At 47.0% G+C, this 25845-nt stretch overlaps 1 protein-coding gene across 1 annotated transcript in view; it reads left to right on the forward strand.

Moving 5' to 3' along the window:
- Positions 1-25845, forward strand: part of ADARB2 (adenosine deaminase RNA specific B2 (inactive)) — a 551384-nt gene that overhangs the window by 333451 nt on the left and 192088 nt on the right. The window lies entirely within an intron of this gene.

Consider the following 25845-nt stretch of genomic DNA (forward strand, 5'->3'; position numbering starts at 1 on the left):
GCCATGGCCGCTGAGCCTGCGCGTCCGGAGCCCGTGCTCTGCAACGGGAGAGGCCACAGCAGTGAGAGGCCCGCGTACCAAAAAAAAAAAAAAAAAAAAATCCAAATGCCTCCAGTGAGGTCACTTGCTGCAACCCTTTTGTCATCATCCCGTCAATTATTCTCGAACGTGAACTCACGTCTCCTTATTTCCATCGCGTCACGCTTGGACGTGTGCAGCGGGGCTCTCGTGAAGGGCGCCCGGGCGAGGCCAGTGTGCAGCCCATTAAATAAGTGTTCCTTTCCTCGTCCTTATCACGGCCTGAAACAGGCTGATGTCAGCAAAGGGGCCGGTGCCAACCTTCCTTTTCCAAAGCGTAAACCCATCAACAGAGGTAAATAAGCAGGTGTCCAGAACGAGGCGCGGGTGTCCAGAACGCGGGCTGGAGCGATGGGCTGGCCGGGGGCATCTGACTCAGGGCTCCATCCACCTCGTGAAAAGGAAGAAGGAGGAGGTCGCCCCTGCTGAATCGGGGGCTGTTAGCTGCAGCAGCCATCAGAGGACCCTGTGGCCGCCCCCTCTTCCGCAGGTGGGAGCAGATTCTCAGGCCGGGGCTGCGGTGAGCTGGCAGGACACACAGGCCAGGCTGGGGGTGTGGGTCAGACAAGGAAGGAGGGTCAGCCTTTCGGGGCTCATCCTCAAGCCAGAGAGCCGGGGGTGGAGGTGTTAGTGCACAGCTGGGGTTCATCCTTCTGGGGAAACCGACCGTTGGTTCCATGTCAGTTCAGAAGCCTCAGAACCACACCCCTGGCTGTTCATGCACCAGCCACTTGCGGCCCAGCACCTCCAGGGCCCCTGCCCGGGAGAAGACCCCAGGCAGGCATGTCAGTGCGGGTGGGAGTTCACTTTCCCAGGGAACCAGGAAAGGCGAGCGGCTGAGTCAGAGCCCCACAGTGTCCCCGCAGCATGCCCACAGGAGGGAGGCCTGGCGTGAGCTTGATGGGGTTTTGCCCCCCCGCCGATCTGAGGCTGTCTCCGGTTCCGGACCCACAACTGTGGGAACAGGGCTCGGGCTTGGAAGAGTCTTGGGGTTGTACATGCAGTGTTTATGGCTAGAGAGCAAAACTAAGGACAAAAGCAAGGGCAGTATAGCACGAGCTTTCCCGAAATCTCAGGAAGGAGAGACGTTCTCACCAAGTGCTGAGTGAGAACCATGAGGGACCCGGCGGCCCCTTGACTTTCCTAGGACTTGGATAAAGTGGTTGGCATCTCAAGTCACTTCTTCCTGGGCCCTGAGGGACTCTGGCTGTAGGGGTGGGCGGGGCCTCAGCAGCTAGGAGGGTCTGTCCTTCCGCCGTGGAGACGGGCAGAGAGTGGAGGGAAAGCGGGGTCCAGCCAGGGCTCGGGGGGTGTCCAGGTAGAAGCCGCCTCCCTTCTTCCAGCTCTCCAGGGAGCAGGGTCACCATAAACGTTTGTGTCGGCCGCATGGTAGTCTTGGAAGGACGTCCTTACTGTCCAGTGACAGATATTTCCCCAGGTGTGAACTGGGATAGAACAGGTCCCAGTGACAGCCGGACACACGGGATTCCCCATGAAACCAACTGGCTCCGTGCTCCGCTGGCCAGTGCTCAGTGGCCGGAGCCCAGGACCCCATCAAAGAACCACGAGGCTCCGGTGGACCCCAGGGCAAGGCTGCAGGGGCATCTGGACCCCCTTCTCGCTGACCGAGGCCACAACTCTGAGTCCCCCTGTCCCGGTCCCATTCCCCTCTTTTTCCTGGTCCTGCACTGTCACTGTTACAGCCTCCAGCTAAAGTTTAGTTTGAACGTAGAGTTGCTTTTCAGCCTTTATGAAACAAAGGTGTTGAATTCTTGTCAGTGATCAGCGCTTGATCACACTATGACCTTTCCATTTCATTCTTTCCCCTCATTCTCTGTTTTCTTTTTCTATCGTGTCCAGGACAGTCATCTCTTGCCTTGAGGTATGACTTTCCCCAGTTTCCCGAGATCAGTGCTAAAGCCCACACTCTCCCTCTGGGCTTGCCATGAGCATGGCCGGTTCCACCTTTGTCTGCAACATGGTCAAAATGAATAATTTTCCATGTGCTTGGCAAGGTGTCAATACGTCTGCAGACAGGATGTCTTACTCTAACTACATCAGACCCATCGGATGCGTAAGTGACTGGACTCGTGAGCTTCTCGGTGGCGTCTTAGACATCTCTCTTAAGACCTGAGCTGATGCAGCAGCTAATAGCGTCATGCGGCTACTCAAATTTAGTAACAGTTAAAGAACAACATTCAAAATTCAGTTTCTCAGTCTCACCAGCCGCATTTCAAGTGTTCAGTAGCAACGTGTGGCTGGTGGCTGCCGTGTCGGACAATCCAGACCCAGAACGTTCCTGTTACTGCAGAAAGTTCTGACTGGAGCCCTGGTCCAGACAGAATATTATGCTACTGAAGGATGGACATTAGATGGAAGATATTTTCCAGATAATAGACATTAAAAAAACATATTCAGTATCACATGGTCATTGAAAGACATTAAAATCCCAAATTCATTTCACATTCAAATAATTGAAAAGCAGTTGGGAGTTAATGGTTGTTCCACTGAAATAGCTGTACAAATGTACCAGAGACTGACTTCTTGACTTTTTTTTTTTTTTTTTTTTTTTGTGGTACGCGGGCCTCTCACTGTTGTGGCCTCTCCAGTTGCGGAGCACAGGCTCCGGACGCGCAGGCTCAGCGGCCATGGCTCACGGGCGTAGCCGCACCGCGGCATGTGGGATCTTCCCGGACCGGGGCACGAACCCGTGTCCCCTGCATCGGCAGGCGGATTCTCAACCACTGCGCCACCAGGGAAGCCCTGACTTCTTGACTTTTGTTCCCAAACGTTAAGTCCCTCCTTCTGAGCACTCAGGAGTGCTCTGTATCAGCAATAGCAGATATATTTTTATACATTTGTGTATTATGGTTAGTTTGTTTACACACCATCTCATTCAAAAAATATTTCAGTGGCTAACTCAGAGACACAAGAGGATAAGAACGGGGCAGGTGGTTGAGGTAGAACAGTACGAGGGAGCCAGAGAGAGCGGGCAGGACACAGAAGTATGCTCAAGAGTTAAGGGTTTTGATTACGAATAGAAAGCTTCTCAGCTACCAACACAGATGGAAACGCTTGATCGGCGTCGACGTGACAAAACCATTCCGTCCCACGGCTCCTCCTCACCAAGCGAATCCAACCATCGCTCTCGCCACTGTGTCTCAAGTAGTCACGTTGAGCGAGATGCTATAAAATCACTGTGTTCCTCTTGCCAGGGCATCCTGGGTACACACTTCGTAGTGAAAGACTCTCCACTTACAAACCACACCTGGAACAGCCAGAACCAACCAAAGTCCCAAACTCACTCAGGCAAAAAGAGTTCCCGAGCTGAGAGGAAGAAGAAAAGCCACCTTGTCATACCCTTGAACCAGGGCGACCTGCACGGAGGGGCTGCTTCAGGAAACAGCCTTGGTTTTCATCCGGGACCCATGCAAAGTCACGTAACAGTGAGCCCCCTTTCCCCCGCAGAGCACACTGGTGGACTGTGTTTAGTTACCTGAGTCATTATCAGTGGGTGTGTTGCAGCTCAGGATGAAACAGGGTCCTCAGAACCGGTAAATGTCCAGGTGAGCTGTCAAGTGAATTTTACAGGAACCGACGGGGCAGCTTCCCTTCTGTTCAGCAAGTCCTTGTTGAATGTCCACTGTGCAAAAGGCTCTGCGATGGACACACGGTGAGCACCCCATGGATCAGCAGCATAATGGGGCAGCGGGCTCTTCCAGCATTGCTTGTCTCTAGTCTGTGGCGGGAGGTCCATCCTGAGAGAAGGTGTCACTCTACCAGCGAGCGTAGAGGCAAACCCGGGGCTTCTGAGCCTTGCAGTCTAGAGGCTGCAACCCTAACCCTCTGCTTAACAACACACGATCTTGATTTCTTCAGAAAGAGCGTCCATTCTTTGGACTTGAGATTTCTCGTCTATGAAATGGACACGGTGACGCCAGCTCTATTCGGCCAAGCTGAGGATCTGACAGCCACAGGGCTACCTGATCTGGAGCCTCACGTGGGGACCACCTGTGCCGTCTGTCCATTCCCTCCAGGCTCAAAGGCCTCACCCGAGCCCCAGCTCTCCTGTCCTGTCGGTTTTGCTGTGTCCTCCAAAGGACTTGCTGCACGCACACGCACATGGGCACATGCACCCGGGCGCACATACACACGCACGCACACACACAATCTGCCTCCTCCAGCTGGAATTCGAGCTACGTGAGGAAAGAGATTCTGACTGTTCTGTTCCCTGTTCCTTCTGCGTGTGAGAGCAAGGCCCCACCAAAGGGGAGGTGCTCAGTAAACACTTGGTGAATTAATGAAGGCCACTCCCACAAGTCATCTGTCTCCTGAAATCAGCTACTCAACTTAAAGCTCATGTTCACCAGCCTCTTAACTGCACCTTGAGCACACCCCACCCAACCCCCAGGCAACACACACAAGCAAACAGAACAAAACAAGCAAAAGAAAAAAGACCTGGGAATTGAGAGTTCCTTCTATAATGATATTTGATTATCGCTGATTTTATGGCAAATGGTTTTAATGCCTAGTGCAGATTTAGGTCAGACTCTAATGAAGAAGTGACTGCTATTATCGATCCAGGATGAGAATAATTATTACAGCATCATAAGGGGCTTTATGGTGGCATCGATTCTACCCTGCACCTCCCAAGATCTCCAGATAGGTTTATTAATACGAAATTCTAAAGAGAAACTGTTCCCACAGTTAGCACAAGACGTCTCTTAAATGTGAGTTTTAGTTTGAAAATGATCATCTGCCGTGGTTGAAACAATAGAAGCCGCTTCCGCGAGTGAGGGGTAGAGATGGCGGGGCTCAGAAGCAATTCGAGGTAGAAGCACAATTTAAAAGGCCCAGGCTCAACTCGAGGAAAGAATGAAAGAGCCGCACCCGTGGTTCTTCATCCTGGAAAGGGCTCCGGCGAACACCCCTTTGCATCCCTGGTCGGGAGCCTCATTAAATTCCCTTTCCCGTTTCTCAGCTGTTACAAAGTTTTCCAAAAAGACTCTGGAGCTTAATTTGGATCTGAGCACTCAAGCCCATGAGGACCTAATGAGAAGCTGGGCGTCAGCAGTCTGGCGCCACTTACACATCCTTTCCTCAGACAAATAATCTAATACCTCTTCCTCAAGTCAATGAATTTATTAAAGGCAAATAGTCAGTCCCTCCTGCAAATCCTGCAGAATCCAGCATTTTGACTAAATGACATTTAGCCAAGTTGTAACTCTAATGGCAGAGAAAACAGTAATGTCTCAGTCCTTAAACCTCCGTCCCAGGGTGGATATCATTTCCAATATCCTGCACAAATTCTTTGAAGGGTTTGTGCCGGGTGGACCCCAGAGGGCTTCTTCAGGATTAGTTAATAGTGAGAAAGCATCAGGCTAAATTTATTGGTTATGGTCTCGCATGATTGCATAAAAAATAAAATTAAAAGGAAGCCCCCAAAGAATAGTTTATCAAGCGTGGTGATGGTACCTCTCTGACAGGGAGACCATAAAAGCATATCAGCGACCCCCCGATGGGATATGTTTACGGGGAAAGTCAACAAGATTGATCATTTTATCCAGGAACGGCATTTTAGTCCAACGTGCTGTTGCCGTGAGCCCGAAGACCACACTAATCATCTAATGCATGGCACGCAATAAAAGCAGGAAACAAGGAGAACAATTATGGGGTCTGTATAGACCTGGCTCCTCAAGGCACACGCTGAAACGAGGCCTGTTTAGAGCGGCTCTTCCTTCCAGTCTCTGCACCGATGGCTCACGGGGCGTCCTCCCCTGAAGGCAGAACAGGGCACGGCCCTCAGCTGAGCCTCGGTTCACAGGGGACTTCTGGGAGCCCTGCAGGTCCTGATGTTGCTAAAAGCAGGACAGAGCTCACACGCGCTGCTGCCCCAGAGACCAACCTGACCCAGCACTGTGTCCATACCGCGTGCAGGGCACGAAGTGACCAGCATGCCAGGGAGATGGGCTGTACTTTCCTCACCTTGGAGTTGAGGACACTGAGGCTGGGTGTTCCCAGGCACAGATCCAGGCCAGGACCTGCCAGCCTCCAGCCCTGCCCACAGCTCCATCCTCCGGGGGACTTTGGCTGAGCCTCTGTAGGTCCCAGAGCTGGAGGGACTCTCAGTACCTGCTCGGCCCTCCGTCCTCTAGGGCTCCTGTGACTTTCCTAATGAATCTAGAGTCAGCGACGTCCTCCAGGGCTCCTGGCTGTGCTGATCCGGGTGGTTCATGCATGTACAAATGACCTCTCCTGACCTTGAAGAGCATGTGGCATGGGTATTCGTACTTCTCTCCGTTGTGCCGTTTAGATCCCTGAAGTCTGGCGACTCCTTGTCTCTCCTGGGCTCACACTTTACTGAATCGCGGAGCCCGGATCAAACGCCTAAGATCCGAGGAAAGCTCTGACCACGGTGCCAAGAGCTGATGGGAACCACGTCGTCTCCGCCTGCCCGGCCTCTAGGCCCTGGAGGGATACTGGGTCCAGCCCCTCTTACCAGCGGTCTCCGCACTTTCCTGCTAATGGCCATCTGCAGCCACGCTCCCCGGGTCTCTGCCGGCCGCCTGTCTGGCCCAGATGACTCACCCCCAGGAGAACCTCCCCCCACCGCCAAGACGGTCCTGTCTCCTCACCTGTCTCCCGAGCCAGCTCACGGGGCGGGTGGGGGAGACATGTCCCTTCCCTGCACGAGCTGATGCTGAAGTGTAAGCTGCACTCATAGGTTAATCCCTTTTGAAAACTGTCACCCTGATCAAGTGTGAACATCGCCGGGAGACACTCAAACTCCAGGGAACGTGGTTGTCAGATTAGCATCAGGGGCCGAGGTGCCGGGAGCAGATGTCGATCCATGATCTGGAGGGAGGGACCCAGGGGAAGAAGGGAACCAACCCTCTGCCCAGAGGAATCCCTAGGAGGGGTCGCCCCCCCACCCTTCTGGGCTGTGTGTCTCCCAGTGGGTCCAGCCTTCCTCCTGCTGACTCCAGCCTCAGCCCCGTCCTTGCGTCCTCTCTCCTCCCCTCCCAGCACCCTGGACCCACGCTCACCAGCACGAGGCCCCTTCCACCATCCCACACACAGATTTAGTTGTCGTGGCTACTTTGCACTGTTGTCTCCTGCCCCTAATATCAGGAAGTCCCTCCATAAGGGTGAGTAAGTGCTTCAGCCCGGGAGATGGAAGGGATCAGAATATTCCAGCCTCAGGTGCTTCCCAGCAGTTTCCTTGCTCCTAAGTTCCATGCTCCTCTTGTATAAAATGGACACAGTGATGAGCTCCAAGCCCAGGGCGGGGCGGGGGGGACCCAGGGGTGCACAGTAAATGCGCTAGGATTACATTGCTCTCAGTTAGCGATGAGGTCTGGTCTCAGACGCGGAGACACCCCAGCTAGGGTTCGCCCCTCAGCTCAGAGGGGCTGGACAAGGTGACCTCTCGGCACCTGTAGGCCTGAGACTCGATCATTTGGGCCATTCCACAGGCATTCTAGCCTTTCCCCCCAGAAACCATAAATACTGTAGACAGAATTTCTCTATTTCAGAAGGGTTGCTGGAGGTGAACTGGAAATGAGCCACATGACCAAATTCAAACTTTTATGAACAAATTCATGTGTCATTAAATTTTTTCATGACCAATAGCACCATATTATTCATCTTTATGTGAAAAATATTCAGAGAATCCTCACAGCAATGAGCACACCTAATTTTATCTTACCCAAAGATGCAGTAATATAGATTATCAGATCAAGCGTTAATGTATATTATCAGATAGCAAAAGAAATAACCAGTAACAGATAATTATCAGAATGTGTCCTGATTTTGATATCAAGGATGAGAAAAGCCATGAAAAAGGATAAAATTGAAAAATTATTTATTACCTTTTTTTTTTTAACGTGCCACACATGTACAGAAAGAGATAAAGGAGAGAGTTTGGGGTCTACTTAATAAAAGAAGATGTCTGTTGACAAACAGATGGTGAGGAAGGAGAGCACAGAGCTGTGGGGTGCTGTGCGGTGGGGGCCCCAGCCAGCGGGCTCCCTGGGTTAGTAGTCAGAGCAAATGACTCGGGGCTAGAAGGTGCTTGGGTTCTAATTCAAGCAGAACGAGCTTTTCAGCGGGAAGGTGTGTGTGTCAGAGAAGCCACAGGGAGCTCACTTAACCTCCCTGCGATTCAGCTACCCAACCATGAACATCCCTGGAAAGGAAGGTGGCATGTGAGTCATTTGTTACTGCCCCAAAAGACAAAAAGACTTGCTTTCATATATTCGCATCAGCCTTGCCTTCACGACCGTGGTCCTTCTCAGCTTCATCATCGTTCACAGACTTTCTGATCGTGCAGAACACGGGCGCAGGTGGAACTAGGTGGGCAAAGCTCTGCAGGGAGTGAATTTATTCGTGGTGTGTCGTGTGTGTGTTTTGTAGAACGAGGCTCTCAGGTTTGAGAATTACAGAGTCCAGGACAATTTTGTTTAATGTTGGGCGAGACATGAGACTGTGACCCAATAGTATCTTCTGAGTAGCAAAAATAATAAACAGTAAAAATACCTTAAAGACCTTTTTAGATATTGAAAAAATGTAGCTCTAAAAAAACATACACAACTGCACATGTTTGCAAAGAGATAAGCACCAAGATAGTGTCAGAAGTTTCAGAGCCAGATGGACTGTTTCCCATCAGGCAGGGAGAGAAGTAAGATGTGAGCAGAGTTTTGGAGAAATGAAGGGGCCTGAATTGCTGGGAGAAGTGGTGTAATTTAATTAATGAGAGTGGAGATAGGGCACTCTTTTAGTTTTTTCTTGTAAGTTTTATTGTAGGATGTGCCTGTTATGTATGCATTTAGGCTTAACCTTACTGCTGTTTTCTAACGTTTTTCCAAAAGTTATTTAAAACAGAATTAAGATAATATGCTCGATTGCAGCAGAAAAAAATAGGAAAGGAGTAGAATGGTGAGAGAAAAAGAATGGCACCGTATGGTTATGTTATTACCCAGATCTACCCAAAACACAGACATCTTAGCACGATTTATTGAAAACTCATTCCTTCTTGCTTGCATAAAGATTATTTTCATGCAATAATCAGACACCGTGATCCCATTTTTTTTCCTATTTGGCAGGGGTTGTGAGGACCCCTATCAAAATAAATGTTGCATTTATACAGGTTGGGAAGTGGATGATTTCAGCCACCAGGCCTGTCCCCGCACCCCCGGGTAGCGCTCCTGGAAGTGAGGTGGATTCAGACTAGTGCATCTACGGCGTGATGGAGCCCGCGGGAAGCAGGCAGGTGGCCCCAGCGAGCAGCACGGGGCACGAGGTTTGGGGTGGGTGTGCTGCAGCCTAACTCCTTCTCAGAGACAGACTTAGTAGATTTACTTCTTCCAGGATTGCTGCGTCTGAGTCTCAGAGTTGGGAAGGGGAGACAGGAAGCCTCGGGGAGCACTTCGCGTCTTGAAGGAGGCACGCAGCGCACAAAACCACATTGTCTCCCTCTTGAGAGAATAAGGATGTGTGTGCGTGTGAGCGTGTATACACGTTTCCTCAGAGTACGGAATTCAATCCTCTTTCTTGGTGTGTTTGCATGAAATAGAAAATTGTTAAATGCAGTGTGAAACATCTCAGGGGTCATGCAAGTGCTGTCGCGGGTGTAGGTGGTGCAGCGCAAGGGGACCCCCGGGCACCGCCAGTGGGGGCTGGCGCATGAGCCGGTCTTCCTTTGTGAAAACGGTGGAAACGGGGTCAGTTCTCAAACACTCCCAAGGAGGTGCCGGCCGCATCCTCTCCTGCCGACCACCCTGGCTGCAGGTCGCCACCTCAGCTCCAGAATTGCCTCACGATTGCGGGTTTAATTTCCCATCTCACCAGGCTGTTCCCCGAGTGTGGCGTGTATCATTGGCCACCTCAGGTATCAGGGAGGGTGATGACTATGCAGTGCGCAGAGTTCTTACAAAGAAGAGAATAAAATCTTAATCCTGCCCTCGGCCAGCTGATTAACAAATCAAATGGCTTTGTCCTTAGTTGAGACACGGAATTTCTGGCCTCCAGGCTCTTGTCAGTAAAGAAAACCTTGAATTCTGTTTTCTAATCCTCCTGAAATGCCCGGTGGGGAGAAGTGATATTTATCGAGGATTGTCTGAAGGACATGAAGTCCATAAATTCACCCAGCTAGTTTACATTTACCCTTGGATCCAAACAGGCTGCAGGAGAGCGATATATCTGCGCTGTCTTGATCGGGGCCTCTGTGGAATTGCTTCTTTGTAATCTGTTCTTCACTATTTTTTGTTTTTAATTGAATTAAGGATAGTTTCCAGAAACAGATATTGAGTGAGTTTGGGTACTCACGGGCATGTGAAGAAAAGGTCGTGATGTCAGGAGAGGATTCATGTGGGCCGTTTATTAAAATGCAGGTTCTTGGTCCCCCTTCGGTCATTCTGTTGGGGGCAGAGCCCAGGACCCCAAGTTTATCAGGTCACCGCAGTGACTCTGGCACAAGTGGTCTGAGGGACACATTTTAAAAAAGATTGCTTTTCAGAACCTGGAGGAAGCTCCGGACACGTAATGCTACAAAAATTAGTACATACACACACCAAATTCTGTGCCCAGTTCCAGGAGAGTCAAGAGGATCTCCATGGATATCAAACTAAAAACTTTTTGTTGCATACATGCTTAAGCTGACCTACAGGACAGGCTAGAAATCCATCTCCAGGCTTCAGACTCAGCAAGGCCAGTGCTTTACCAGAGCAAGTGATTCGTTTTTATTTTATGATTATTGTGAATCTTGTCAGAGATCATAATTTCTTTGCACTGATGACAAGGAAGCTGTTAGCTAACTGTGCACCCATCTCTAACAGAGGGACAGGATTTTAAGATTATTGCAGTGTGCCTATTTTGACTCCTATTTTATTGGCCTGATCAAATTGTTCCTTGCAGCTGCGCACCCAAAATTTGTTTTTATCCTCTGTGTTAAAGTATTTATGAATATAATTAGATATAATTAGTTAAATGTATTATTTTGAATTAGCAAATACATTAATAGTTAAAACCAGCATAGAGGTATCAGGACTTGGTTTGGGAATTTCCACTGTTTGTGCCATGGAGCCCTTTTTGACAGCTATGGAAATGGAATTTCAACTGGAATCATTGCCTCCCTATAACTTTCAAAAAAGACAGAAATGCATCAGCACTTTGGTTTAAGTAACCTGTAATTAGGTTGCAAACTCTGTAGAGCACAGGAAGAAAACCAAAATAACAAGAGGCACCAGGCGGACAATTAGACATGAGGGGAGGTGGTGGGGGTGTGAGTATGGGGTGGGATGGGGACCCAAGGGACCAGACCTGGGAGGAGTCACTGTTAAGAAGTAGGGAACTGGGAATGATAAATAACCACAGTTTTTCTAAAAAGTCAAAAACCTAGCTTTTTAGGTAGAAATATCCAAAAATAGCATATGATGCCACATAAAATGTGTCACGAATGTGGGTTGTCATTTTAAACACCTGCCGAATAAGGGTTAAACGATTCCAGAAGTCACTTCTTAGTGTAGACAGAGAGGCGTGAGTGACTGATGAGAGATCAGAGATGAGAGACAGGAGGCAGGAGAGGAGAACGAGGAGTGAGGGGGGAGGGGGGAGGGCCTGGGATGGAGATGCTAGGTGGTAATGACTGAGGAGCTAGGGAACCCAAGGTCCACAGTGAATCACAGAATTTATTCTTTTGGATTTTAAAATACAGGTGTTACATGATTTCCTGAATTAATGTTACGCTAAAGTGTTTATTTTGGTTTGGATGGGGTCTTGACCCTGTGATTATACGTACAGTCCAAATCTAAATAATCACACTTATTCGTTAGGTAAATTCTGGAAGAATCACACAGGAGCTATTCATCGGTTTTTACTGTGACTGTGCGTGTTCTGAGAAACACTTTGTTAAAGATGTCTTGAAAACTACCAAGAAGAACTCGATTTTCTCATTATTACAAAATAGTCTCTAGGATTTATTTTCTTCCGTTTGCATTTTCATTTTGAAATCAGGACTAAGGAGTTCCATATTTTTTTCTCGATGACTTTTTCTAATGACATTTATACACATTGAAAAGTTTAAATCTGACTTTTTTTCTGGCTCCATTCTATAAATCTTACCCTTTTATTATGAAAGTTTTAAATGTGTATTGGTAGCTAAGAGTTGAGCTTTATTAAAAGCTGCTATGGGGAGATAGTGTTACACCTGCTTAGAAGTTGGTTTTGGTTACGGTTCACGGAGACTTGCTGTTGTCACCGTGTGCTGGGGACCCAAGAGGTCTCTTCCCAAAGAAGAAGCCATTGATGAATTTTAATAACATATCTAAAAACGCATGGTTAATCATGAGATTTTCTTACAGGAGATGAGAAGCAGGGAGATGGCATCCAAAGTTTAGGCACTTTGGCCACATACAGCATCTCCACTCCTGCAGTAGTTACTGAACAAGCAGGAGTGATGAGAAGACTGCTAACTCCAGGCTAGTGGAAAAGGGTGTGTTTGCCAGAAATTTTGATTAAAGATGTAAGCCATTTGCATAGACATAAAACTAGGTTTGTAAGAACCTACGTAAAGGCATTTTGGATATGCAATTGTGTGTGTGTGTGTCTGTGTGTCTGTGTGTGTTAGGGGGAGGGTTACTGAGGAGGAGATGAAATTAAGGAAAGTTTTGACAAACGATAGTCATAATGTATCTCAGAGCTCCTCCTGTCCATACATTTACCAATAAAATTATTAGTCATAGGATGTGTGTAATTTCAGATTTATTAGACAATATCCAACAGTTTTCCAAAGTATCTACTGATTTCTACCACCACAGCAATGAACAAACATATACACACACCTCTGATCTCATGAGACCTTTCCATTTTGCCAATCAGGTCATGTTACTGTTTCCCTATGTCTGGAAACATCCTCACCAGGCTCACTGTCACCCACGCCAAACTCCATGTCCTGCAGGGAGCCTTCTCCACCTCATCAGCCAACAGTAACCCCTCCTTCAACTTCTATGGAATTTATACTCTGAAACAGTTACTTCTTTATTTAGCCAAATTGTACAGACTTGGATTTTCTAACCAGATATTTTAAGTGTGTATGTGGGATCTCCTCAATTAACTTATAAGCTGTTGAAAGACAAAAGTGATATTTATATATAATTTTTTATTTCACACTGAACAAGGTACTTTTGAAAGATGATTCCAGGTTGAAGAGAGAATAAGGAATAGTGTCTGAAAGAGCATAATTAGTGATTATGGGTGTGTGTGTGTATATATATCTGTAATTATGTTACATAATTATATATAATATGTATATATAATTTATGAGTAGTTTTCTATCAATTATTTATATGAGAAAGAGGAAGATTAACTGTGTAATAGGACTGAAAGGAGCTCAGTGGATGGATAAGAAAACAGCTTATAAATGGACCTTCATTTTAAATGAGCCTGTTCTACAATCCATCTCAAATAAAAGAGTAAATTTTCTGCATTATTTCAGCAAACTTATCTAGAAATTTCTTGCCAGTCTTTAAAGTACAGATCATCAATAAATGTGCAGTATTCCAAATGATGGAGCCAATATAGGCAATTGGTTAGGTACATGAATTCTCTAAACAGAAAGACCCCAATCCATACTCAGAGTGCGTTAATTGATAGTTGTGATTCCTTGTGTAAGTTCCTTAACCTTAATGAGCTTGGTTTTCTCCTTGCAAAATGGGCATTTTGATATTGTGTGAAATTCTCAACAACTTCGGAAGCAAGTATTATTATTATTATTACTACGACTTTTCATCCATGAGACAAATTAAGCTTATGGAGTTTAAGGGGCATGTCTTAGATCAAAAGCTAGTGACTGCCAGGGTAGGACTAGGCCTGAGGTTCTCTGAGTCTGTGCTCCAAGTCTTTACCACCAGATCATCGTGTTATAAATACTAAATACTATTAATACTATTCTAAATCTCCTTAATATTTGATTGTTTCTACTACGTGTCTCAGTCCAACAAGCCAAAGTACACAATAATGCACCCATTGCTCATAGCCCAGTGTGCATTACTCTTCCTCAGATGAAATTCAGTTACATGATGGTGGTGGTGACGTTCATAATAACAGTGATGATGCTGGTGGTAGTGATGATGGTGATGGTGATGGAGGTGATGGTGGTGATGATGATGTTGGTGATGATGATGGTGGTGGTGATTAACGATGGTGATGATGTTGGTGATGATGATGATGATGATGGTGATGATGGTGCTGGTGATGATGTCGGTGATGGTGATGATGGTGATGGTGGTAATGCTGGTGGTGATGTTGATGGTGATGATGGTGGTGATGGTGATGACAATCATGATGACTAGAAAGGTTTGTAATTTTCTTCAGACCCAAACAGGATGATGGGGTTCTAGTCTCTATTTCTGACTCAGTGACATGGAAAATGTCTAAAGCTCACACATCTTAATGCCTGAAGCCTGCTCCAAATCTTTTGTAAGACTATGTTGTACCCAAATGTAGCACGGGGGCTGGAATTCTCTTCCTCAGTTTAGGTGTGCATGTTCACCATTGCATAGTGGCCCTGGATTGGATTTATTTTTACTTGGCACCATAACCTCTGAGACATTTTCCATTGAATTTGGAAACCATGAGTTCTCCTTTTGTCCTCAGCAAGGTAGAAATTCTCTGGGGGGTTTTATAAATGAACATAAAAGTGACCTTCTTGATATGAACTTTACATATTTGACATACAACTTGGATATTGCCTCCAGCATGGAGCTTCCAACTGGTTGCTTTTTACTGATAATTCTCTTAAAGCCACATGCTGTAACTGAGGAAATATTCTTGCAAGATTGATTTCGTAGCAAGACTTAAAACAATTCAGATTGCCAATTTCTACTACTTATGCCGAAAAGCAATTTTCAAATCAGCCATATCATGCAAACTGTGGTCTAAAAACTACTTTAACCAAAATCGAACTATTTAAAATTAGTGGGTGGTCCAAGCCTTCCTGCGCAGAAATATACAGGTAATACCTGTGGTTTGGTTGATAATTTAAAATAATAAAAAAGAGAAAGCCTAGAAAATCACTAAATCAGCACAAGTTTGGGGTTTTAACCAAAGACTACTCAAGAATATCAATATAGAAGTGGTTTATAGTTGGGGGGTGGGTAGTAAAAGAAGTGGCTTCTCTTAAAGCTGGACTAGCCCACCAGGCATACTTTTTACTAGATTATAAATTTATTTAGGGTGGTTTGGGGCAGGCGGTGGGCATTTGGGAGGTCAAAGGCCCCCTCCCACCCCTTGGCTCAACCTGCATGCTATAGTTAGGAGTTAGAGAGTAAACCTAATTCCGTGTGTGTGTATGGTTATTTAATCATTCTAAAACGACACTTTAATGTGGTCACCTGGCTGCAGTAAGGTTGCCGTATTTCAAAAGAAATGGAGCCGAAGGATTGGAACTGCCAGCAGTGGGTGTCCTGCCAAGCTGAAAATAGCATTTAACAGGCTTTTAATCTACTGCCTGGGCTATCGGCCCCATGAGTGCTGTTTTAGTCCACAGATTTTAAAAATTAGAACAAAGGGTTATTTTCCCTTAGCGTTCATAGCTGGCAGTGTTATTGCAGTGTTAGTCATGGAGCAGAGGTTCTCTCTCAAGTGCAGAATTTCAGTTTACCACACACACAAATATGTCCGTATTTAAAGGTAAACAAGAAGCAGGAATCCAGACAGGACACTATTTCAATCAAAGGCAGCTCATTAACCTCAGACGCAAAGCTGATTTTCAGGAGACACGGCTACTGGCTAAAAAGGTGTGCTTATTCCATCAAGCTTTTAAAGTCTGTTTAGAGGAGAATTTAAAATGGAGTGAAATGCAGACCAAGGGCAGGACCACACCTCTGTTACTGCATTGTCTTCCCCGGACCCAGCACCTCGTAAATACTTGGTAAATGGATGAACAAATTAATCAATTCATGATGAAATAGGTCCCGGCCGGTCACTGAGAGGACCACAGGCAGATCACCTCTTCCTTCCTTTACGACTTTCTTTGTGACTCGCGGAGACACAGAACATTCTGGCTTTATCCCCCACCCCCTACCGAGGCCCCGCACCCCCATGTGTTCATTATCCTGACCTGAATCTATCACAGTCTAAAACTAGAGCATGTGGACTTACTGCAAAAATATACCCAGTGAAAGAAACAAAAGATGGAATAAACCTACCGTCCAGGAATTAGCCAAAAATAAGGAATTTAATTTTTTTCTCTAACGTGCACCACTTAATACTTCATAAATAACGTGAACACTCCCATTATCAAATAGCAAAACTAAAATACTATGACTGACACCGTGTTGCCAAAAATGTGAATCCTGGGTTTTTAGTCTGGGGCCAGTTTTATTACTTACTTGGCCAAAATGCGCATTCGGTGGTCACTGTGGCCTGGTGAAAAGTTCTGATGAAGCGTTTTTAAGTTTTTGTTTTTTTTTTTTTGCGGTACGCGGGCCTCCCTCTGCTGCGGCCTCTCCCGTTGCGGAGCACAGGCTCCGGACGCGCAGGCTCAGCGGCCATGGCTCACGGGCCCAGCCGCTCCGCGGCATGTGGGATCCTCCCAGACCGGGGCGCGAACCCGTGTCCCCTGCATCGGTAGGCGGACGCGCAACCACTGCGCCACCAGGGAAGCCCTGATGAAGCGTTTTTAAATCTGTGTTGTGTCGCACAGCTTGTGGCCTGTCCAAGTCTGCGTTTCACAGCCTCACCGCATTTCAGGGTGTGTCAGGTGGACTGGTTTGCCCACACGGGCCCGAGTGTCTCCGTCGGGTCTGAGCTCAGTGTCATAAAAACCAGGCTCACAGGCCTCGCTGTGGCCCGTGCATGAAGCTTAAACACTCATCCTACCCTACTTCAGTCCTTGTCCCTTTCTGAAGTCGCCTCCCATGGGCCGCGGGGACAGCTCTTCCTGGTTCACAGACTAACCACACCCCCCAGCCCCGTCTAGCCTCAGATGACCCACCGTCACCGTGAGTCACGTCTAGCTGCTCCCAGTTCTGGAGGCCGGGATCCAAAACCAGGGTGTCGGCAGGGCCATATGCTCCCTCCGAAGCCCCAGGGGAGGGTCCTTCCCACAGGCCGGGCAGGGTGCTCTCTGAGTGTCTGTCTTCTTACAAGGACAGCAGTCAGGTTGGCTCAGGGTCCACCTTACCCCACTGTGGTCTCATTCACCCTCACTAATTTCACTTTCAATGACCCTCTTTCCACGGAAGGTCGCATCTGAGCCCCTGGGCGTGGGACCTCCATGTATCTTTTTGGGGGACACAACTCCACCTATAATAACTACTTCCCTAAAGGACCCAGTCATTCTCATCGACGGCCCTGCTTCACTGCCACCTGCTAAGTCCCGCTTGTTCCCTGCTCGGTTTGCTCTCTGTCTCGAGCCACTAAACTATAAGGGTCAAGTGAGAGAGAACCTTTTCTGTCCTGTTCTCTGCTCAGTTCCCAAGGTCGAGAAGACGACACTCAATAAACAGTTACAGAATGAGCATATATTTATATCACAAAATAAACTATCAATGACATGAAGGGCCAGTGGCATCTTGACAATATACAGAGAAATAACAATAGCCCTCATATTGCAGCATTTTACAGATTAAAAATAGCTTTCTCACGTCCTGTGATTTTTACAACAGTCCAGTTACCCGAGCAGGGGGCGTGTGGTCCAGTTATTAACATGGAAAGCGGAGACTCGGGGAGGCGTTGGTTCAGCCACGAACAGCACAGGCGTGAGAACGTCCTGGGCTCTGCTTTTCTTCTCTTTTCTCCCTTCCTGAATGATGACTTCAAACCAGCTCCTCGCCTTGTGGAGGGCCATGTGTTTATGTGAAAAGATGAGTATGGACCATGGGCCCCATGTCCAAGGAGGTCTGAGCAGGTGTCCTCAGGGCTGTGCTGCCTGTTCAGTCTGAGCCTGTTCATTCCGTTTCATTCTCTATAAAAACTGCATCTCCATTGGGAATTTTTACTAGTTGGCCCTGTTCGCCGTCAGGCAGAATGACAGTTGAGGGAATAAGAAGTTGGACCAAAGGGGTGGGCTTCCTGGGGGAACACACCACGAAGGCTGCCCTTTTTTTCTCATTATCAGTACTTAACGATTCGAGGGGCAGCACACAACATGAATGGTGGGTGTCTAGGAGATCATAAAACTGGTTAAACCCAAAGGATGCATTTCCTCTGGCTGAATACCCAGAAGTAGGGTTGCTGGGTGGTATGATAATTCTATTTTTAATTTTTGAGGAATCTCCTTTCTGTTCTCCATAGCGGCTGCACCAATTTATATTCCCACCACAGTGCACAAGGGTTCCCTTTTCTCCACATCCTCACCAACACTTGTTATTTTCTGTGGTTTTGCTTTTTTTTCTTTTGGATAAGGGCATCCTAACAGGTGTGAGGTGATATCTCACTGTGGTTTTGATTTGCATTTCCCTGATGATTAAGGATGTCGAGAACCTTTTCATGTACCTGTTGGCCAGCCATCTGTATGTCTTCTTAGAAAAAATGTCTATTTAGCTCCCCTGCCCATTTTTTAATCGGGTTGTGATATCATAGGGTGTTAGTTACCACTACAAAGGCAATCGTATTGCAAGATACAAATGTATCAAATCAGCATGTCCTACACCTTAAATTCACACAATGTTACATATCAATTATATCTCATTTTTTTTTAAAGGATACAAAATAGTCCTAAAAAGAAGTTGCAAAATTGACGGGACAACAGAAGGCAATTCTTCCTCACAGATATTCAGCCTCCTGCCGTGGGGGAGCTTTCTAGTGCCCATCCCTGAATTCTTGCAGATGTTTACGTTTTAAGCTTGGCCTCCCACCCCTGGCTTCCTGTAAACCCACTTCACAGCGTAGGAGGCATATCGGCTTTGGAAGCAGAAGAACCACCTTAAGCTCCGGGTTATCTGATTTCAATTTGTACGTAACCTTCCGTGAGCCATCTGACTGGCTATAAAAAAGGAATGATAACCACCTCTGGGGATTTTTATATAGATCATTTGAATTGATGGATTTGGACGTGTCTTGTAAACAATGATGTGCTTACAGATGTCAGATTATCTTAGCATTTAACTACCAGCTCTTTGTAACTATCACCCTATAATCAGTAGCACGCTGCTGCCCGCTGTTACCGTCTGGTCACTGCTTCTCCTCCTCCGGGGATGGGCCCCGTCGCAAGTCCAGTGCAGCCTTCCCCCAGTCCCCGTAGAGCAGGTCTCTGCTCGATGGCACTCTGATACTGCTGCCGTTGACAGACTTGCCCCCATCTCCCTGCGCCAGATAGCTGGGGTGCTAAAGAAGGGGTGTCCTAGCCATCTTCGCGTCCATAGCAGCGGCTTGTATAGATGGACCTCATCATATGAATGTGATACATATATATATGTATATCCTATAGTATTTTCTCACTGTCTCATTTAGTCTCACAAGGTATCACAACCAAGAAAGAGAAGCCAGGAGAGAGCATGTCTGTCACTCCCTCAGTGCCTCTATCCTGATATGCTGAAATCACCCAGTGTTTCTTCCATACAGACATTGTGCTATAGTGTCTCCTTCCCTAAATATCTTTATTCTGGGCTTTTAAAGGTGCTACTTCGGGAAATTTAGAGTTCTTCTCATTTAAGGGCTGGTCAGGTTGAAATAGATATGGTGGTTTTTACCCAAGAATTATTAGTCAGAAACATTCTCCATATTTACGTTTTTGTCATGGTTAAAAAAGGCTGAGATTGATGTTGTCTTCCTTCTGCTAATGAAGACAGGAAAATCTAAATTTGTAGATTTACTATTCCTGGGCAAACACATTACATTGGGGCTATGAAGATATTTGTTCCTCTGGAATCACAGAAAAAAATGCTCCATCAGAGGAAGCTGAGAAATGTGAAAGGTGGATTGATGTACAAATGCCACCAGATGATGAAGCAGAGCTAGTGCCCTGATGGACAGAAGCTTCCAGGATTACATGGTCACATCCCGCCAAGAGATGCAAGGTCGGATGAATCTGTGGGGCTCCTTAAGTAAATGAGATGCTAGTCAGGTGTCTCAGAGTTAAAATATCAGGGAATAGTTTTGGCTGAGGAATGGGCAGATTGGGAAACATTTGGCCACAATAGATCACACAGCCCAGAGAAATCTGGAAGAAAGCAAACTGCTGATATGAGCCGCGTTCTTGTACCGGCAGTCTCGCTGCCGGGGTCTGTGTGCCATAAGCAGAGCGACCCATCTGTGAACGGGCAGAGGGTACCTCCCCGTACTCCTCAAAAGGGGGTGCAAACATCTATCGTGTGACCAGACCCAGAGTATGCTCTGAAATACAGTCCTGTCAGGCAGCATCCTCAAGACCCCAGAAATATTGCAGTCTCTCCCACCTGGTGGAAAGCAGACAAATGCATCCCGTCAGGACAAGAGGAGGATCAGGAAGCGTGGTTCTCACAGTCAGAACCCTGTTAGGGCTGTGAACCCGCAGACAAGGGTGCACGCGTTAAGACAGTGATATCTTCAACTCCCCCTCGCCCAGTTTGAACATCTTTCTCCCTGCAGGCCAAGGCTAACTGAAGGGTCCTGCAGGCTGACCCCATTGATGACAACACGATCTCTGAAGTGAAATGTGTATTCAGTGGGGTCCCACACTGGTGGCAGTTAGGCATTCATCTATTTTTGCACCAGTTTGGTAATGCACCCCCTGGAGCACTCTTTAGGAAAGGCCTTAATTAAGATTGCTGCCTGGGGCAAAGTGTAGGACCCGCAATACATCACGTGACAGCAGCCCAGACACAGATCGTTGCTACTCAGGCCTGCTCAAGAGTTGTGAACAAATATTGCCATTTTCATTTTGCTGAGGATCGTTTTTGAATAGGATTTAAAAGGCAGCACCCACCGTAGAATTTTTGAACATCCATTTTTCTCACCAAATCTGAGATCATGTCTGTGTCTTTTAAAAGAAACTACTTGCCTCAAAAGTCTATAATCTCTTATAAATTATGGAATAATCCTATGTTTAAGAGAGATTTTTTATATATACAAAAAATAGAATGGATACTTCATATTAAATGCTTTCATGAAGCAAATCAAGAAATAAAAATATGACTCCCTCTTGTAATTTATGTAATTTTTGAAGAATGAGATGACATATTAATATTTATATTAGTACAATGGAAGGATTCCAATCTGCTGTAAATTCAATTAATTCCCTTCCTCCTCCGAACTCACAGCAGTCTCCACTCAAGCTAAGGGCAATCCTTTTCACTCATAGGTGGAGAACCATTGCCCCTGCTTTTATTTCTCTGACCCTTCTCAACTCTGCAGAGACGTGAACCTGTACCTGTTTAGCACAAGCCTGAACACGTGAATTGCACAACAAACATCTTTTTTGTACATTTTATATTCTTCACATGGATTTCCTAAAGCTTGCCTCTTGCAGTATATATACATGCTTTTTTTTTTTTAAGTCTGACTATGTCTTAGCAGTACGTCATATGTCACAATGGGGTCCTATGACCTCCAACTGGTGAAGTTATAGAGCCTGGGGAGTGGGGCGGCAGGGCAGGTGGTCCAAGCCCAGGCTTCCGGTGGCCCCTCCGCCTCCTTCCTCTTGGGAGTTGCAAATAATCCCGCTGCTGAGCTGGACTCTCCCCTTGTTCCCGTGGATTTGCACCAGCAAGCATTTGCACCCCAGGGTGAGTGTGTGTGTGTGTGTGTGTGTAATGTTTATTTAGTGAGGTGGGTGGGGTTTTTGTGGGGTTTTTTGCTGGTTTAAATAATTTGCAACCACAGAGCTCAAGCATTTTAAGTGTTGAGTCTTTCTCAACCTCTTACTTTGCATCAGAATCAACCTAGTACTTTGAGGACCTCCCCCTGAGCCCTGCCCAGTTATCCTGTTTGATTTTCAAGGTTTGCTACCCAAGGCCCCAGAGAAGGGAAGGGGAGCTGAAATCCAGCACACCCCGACCCCCTCCTGGGGCTCAGACAGCACCACCCAAGGGCTCTGGCTGTCTCCACAGCGCCCCCTCCCCCCCCCGCCGCACCCTCGGGGATTCGGATACGCAGTGAGGGTTGGGGGCCACAGAAGTGCCAGCGAGCAAGGTCTAAGTTGAAAACTGAGGGAACAGTTCTACGTTTTCTCTCTTCCTTCCTCTTCCAGTCCCAAACCAACACACCCATGTTTATAGATCTAAATCCCAGCTACTTTCTTGGCATTTTACATCTTGAGAATCCCACCCATACATCTGGATTTCTGGTTTCTCTTGAAATATCTGGCGGTTCTGGCCACATCCTTGTGGTGATAGGCGGCCTCGCTGACCCTTGTTACCCCTCCGTGTGAACTGTCTGTCATTACTTCTGCGCTGGTACTTTATTGTGAGGTAGATAATGACTCCTGTATACACGTAGCGCTCTCAAAATAGTAGAACAGAACACAGACCAAAAAGAATACAGTAGAACATCATTGCAGACGAGCAGTCCTGATTGTTCGTAGGCAGTCAAAGCAAATCTAAATTTTAGAGCCAGATACGTACAGACATTTGTGATTTTACTCCCCTGACCTAAAGTTTTCAGACGTTTTGTCTACTCAGTTCATCAGATGATTTACTCAACTGTCCATCTAGACTTACCTATTCGGAATATAACGCTTTGGAATTTTGAGAGAATATCGTGGTATTGCACAATTCTGCCTGTCACCTCCCAGATGCCAGAGAAGATCTCTGTCAGAGTTACCATCTAGAAAGCAACCATCACATGTGTACTGGTGCTCAGTAAACGCACGCACACGCGCACGCACACACGTTCTCTGGGGCAACAGGCCCAGGGACAAATGTCGGGTGAATGACCAGCTGACATGGCACCTCCAGGAATTGTGCCTTTACTCCCTTAAATAAATAAGGCCTCAGAGGTACCAGAAACACAGCGCCTTGGAGCTGAAGTAGATTTTAATTCCTGGCCAGGCTTCTCAGACACTCACCTGCTGAAATCTGATGATGCAGCCAGAAGAGGGGAAAGTCACACATTTTGTTTCTCATCAGGAGAAACCTGAGCGCTTGGGGCCCTGTGTCCTGCTGGAGTTGCACGTGAACAGGCTGTGGTCCCAGCATCCATGCTGTCCCAGAACAGGGAGGGCAGGGCCGTTGGGTGGACACGGGGCCTGTGGCCACATGGGTTCTCACATCAGCTGTGTGTGAAATCTTCGTGAGATGCAGCCTCCCTGCAGCCAGGAAGGCAGCGTCCCACTGCGTGGGCCAGAGGACCTGGTGCTGCCCCGTCCCCATTGCCAGAAGGCAGCATGAGAGGCTGGCGAGTAGGAGTCAATGATCCTTGCCTGCACCTGTGCCTACATGGGTGCAAACCCACCTGCAGCTGTGCCTACATGGCTGCAAACCCACCTGCACCTGTGCCTACATACATACTTACATATCTATTCAGATACTTATCTACACATGTACCTACATGTGTACATACCTACATACCTACTATCCACATATATACCTGCATACTTACCTTCACATATACATATGTACATACATACTTGTGTACCTACATATATACATACCTACCTAGGTGTCTGTTTACATAGGTGTCTACATATGCACCTACATACTTCACACATACATACATATGTACTTACATATATTCCATACAAACCTACCTACATGCCTACCTAAGCCTGCACCTTGACACATAAAATACATGTGCAGGTGCAGGTGTGCACACCTACCTACCTGATTACGTAGAAAGCTTCCAGGTTTCAAGCTAAGCAGGGTGTGTTCACTCGAGTCCCCACCAACTGAACTGTCAGGAGAATAAGCCACCTAGATGCCCAAGTTTACTTGAAAATTGCACAGCTTGCGTCCCTTGAGGTGGTGCCGTGTCTCCCTGGAGCCGCAACTGGGACAGAGCAGGACTTCGCGGGGGACGGGGTGGGGGGGTTGCTGACACGGCTCCCACCCTGAGTTTGGGGACGTGAGAGGACTCTGGAGGACCCCCTCCACTCAGCTGTGGAATGACTCTTCTTAATTTCTCTCACACGTGCGGGTTGACAGACGGTGCTTCTTGCAAACATGAGTGTTTAAGGAGAACTCTGCACACCAGGAATTCTAGCCCCGACTTTTCTGTGTGTCACTTTCAAACCAATTTTCAAGGATTTGTTTCCTTTGCAGCTGAGTAAAAGAAATAAAGTCTGCACATGAGAGATAGTATTGTCCTGGGGAAATATCCAGAGGATTAATGTATTTTGACTGCAGCGAGCAGGAAATTGTGTTTCAGCTGTGCTCATGGGCTTATTGTGAACACGTCACATCAAGAACAATTTGTTAAACAAGAAATATCAGGAGTAGAAATAGGAAGGCAAAATAAACGGGGAGAGAAAGACCTGGAGCAGTTGTGATGTGTATCTGCGTCGTCAATAGATGAGAGACTGCCTCTCACTCAGGAAAAGGCAAATCCCCCGACACCCAGTGGAAGAAGAAGAAGAGATGTTTTCATCGTGTTGCTTCCGTGTCGTGGCTGAGACTGGAGGGTCAGCAGTTCCCATAGCGGCGATTTGTAAACGCAGTGGGAGCTGAACCCGTTCGGACAAGCTCAGTTCTGCCCTGATTAGATGACACCATATCACAGCCGTCTGTGTGTTTACCACCTTCTCAAACACACACATGAGAAAGTGCCACACAAAGGAAAGGCAGCAGCAGAGGACGACCCCAAGTCCTGGACAGTGATGACGACAGAGGCATCTTCGGATCACCGCAGGTCACAATGACATTGGCAGCCCTGAGTGGGCTGCGTTGTTCTCATTTGTTTTGTTTTTTCATTAGTTTCTCCACACTGGAGACGGAAGAAGGCAGGTCATTTTTTAAAAATTTGTTGGTTATCATGTAACAGTCAAAATGACTTTCTTATTGTGTAAAACACACCACTGAGAGATCAGAAAAGCAATGTCTTAGGATGGGAAGGACAAAAGGATCTCTGAGGGCTTCCCTGGTGGCGCAGTGGTTGCACGTCCGCCTGCCGATGCAGGGGAACCGGGTTCGCGCCCCGGTCTGGGAAGATCCCACATGCCGCGGAGCGGCTGGGCCCGTGAGCCACGGCCGCTGGGCCTGCGCGTCCGGAGCCTGTGCTCCGCAACGGGAGAGGCCACAGCAGAGGGAGGCCCGCATACCAAAAAAAAAAAAAAAAAGGATCTCTGAGTTTTCCAGACAGACCTTTGTTTCTTCTCAAGCAGAACGCTGTTGGAAGTTACTTGCTCACTAGAGAACTAAGTATTGTTTTCTGCAAATATTTGCGTAGCTAGGACAAAATTACTAAATTTTTCTTGGAATTACTGCCGAATTGTAAGTTGTCACTCAGGTTGCCTCAACTTATTATACCACTAGAATCCTGTTGTTTCAGTGATGGGGATATTTAGATCCCAAAGACCTATGGCTAACAGTGTCCAGAAAAATAACTGACAAAGTAACTATGTTGTTTGGAGCAGGAGTGTTGAAAATGCCGTTTTGAAATTTATTATTTTTCTCAGTTTTGCTCTTAGCATCATTTGAATCTATAATTTAAATCTTATAAGGTTTTTAGAAATAAGAAAATAGGAGAGAAATTGTCTACATTTAAGTCTAAGGACAATAGCAGCAAAGAAGAAGTTCCCTGAAAATTAAACATCGTATTCTCATCTGAAAGGAGATGCACAGGGTGACGCTTTATTCTGGCCTCCGTGTGTTCATTTCAAAGTCGACAACCCCAGGTATTTACCTGCTGCTTCTT

The sequence above is a fragment of the Physeter macrocephalus genome, chromosome 11, assembly GCF_002837175.3.
Source record: "Physeter macrocephalus isolate SW-GA chromosome 11, ASM283717v5, whole genome shotgun sequence".
In the NCBI taxonomy this organism is placed as follows: domain Eukaryota; kingdom Metazoa; phylum Chordata; class Mammalia; order Artiodactyla; family Physeteridae; genus Physeter; species Physeter macrocephalus.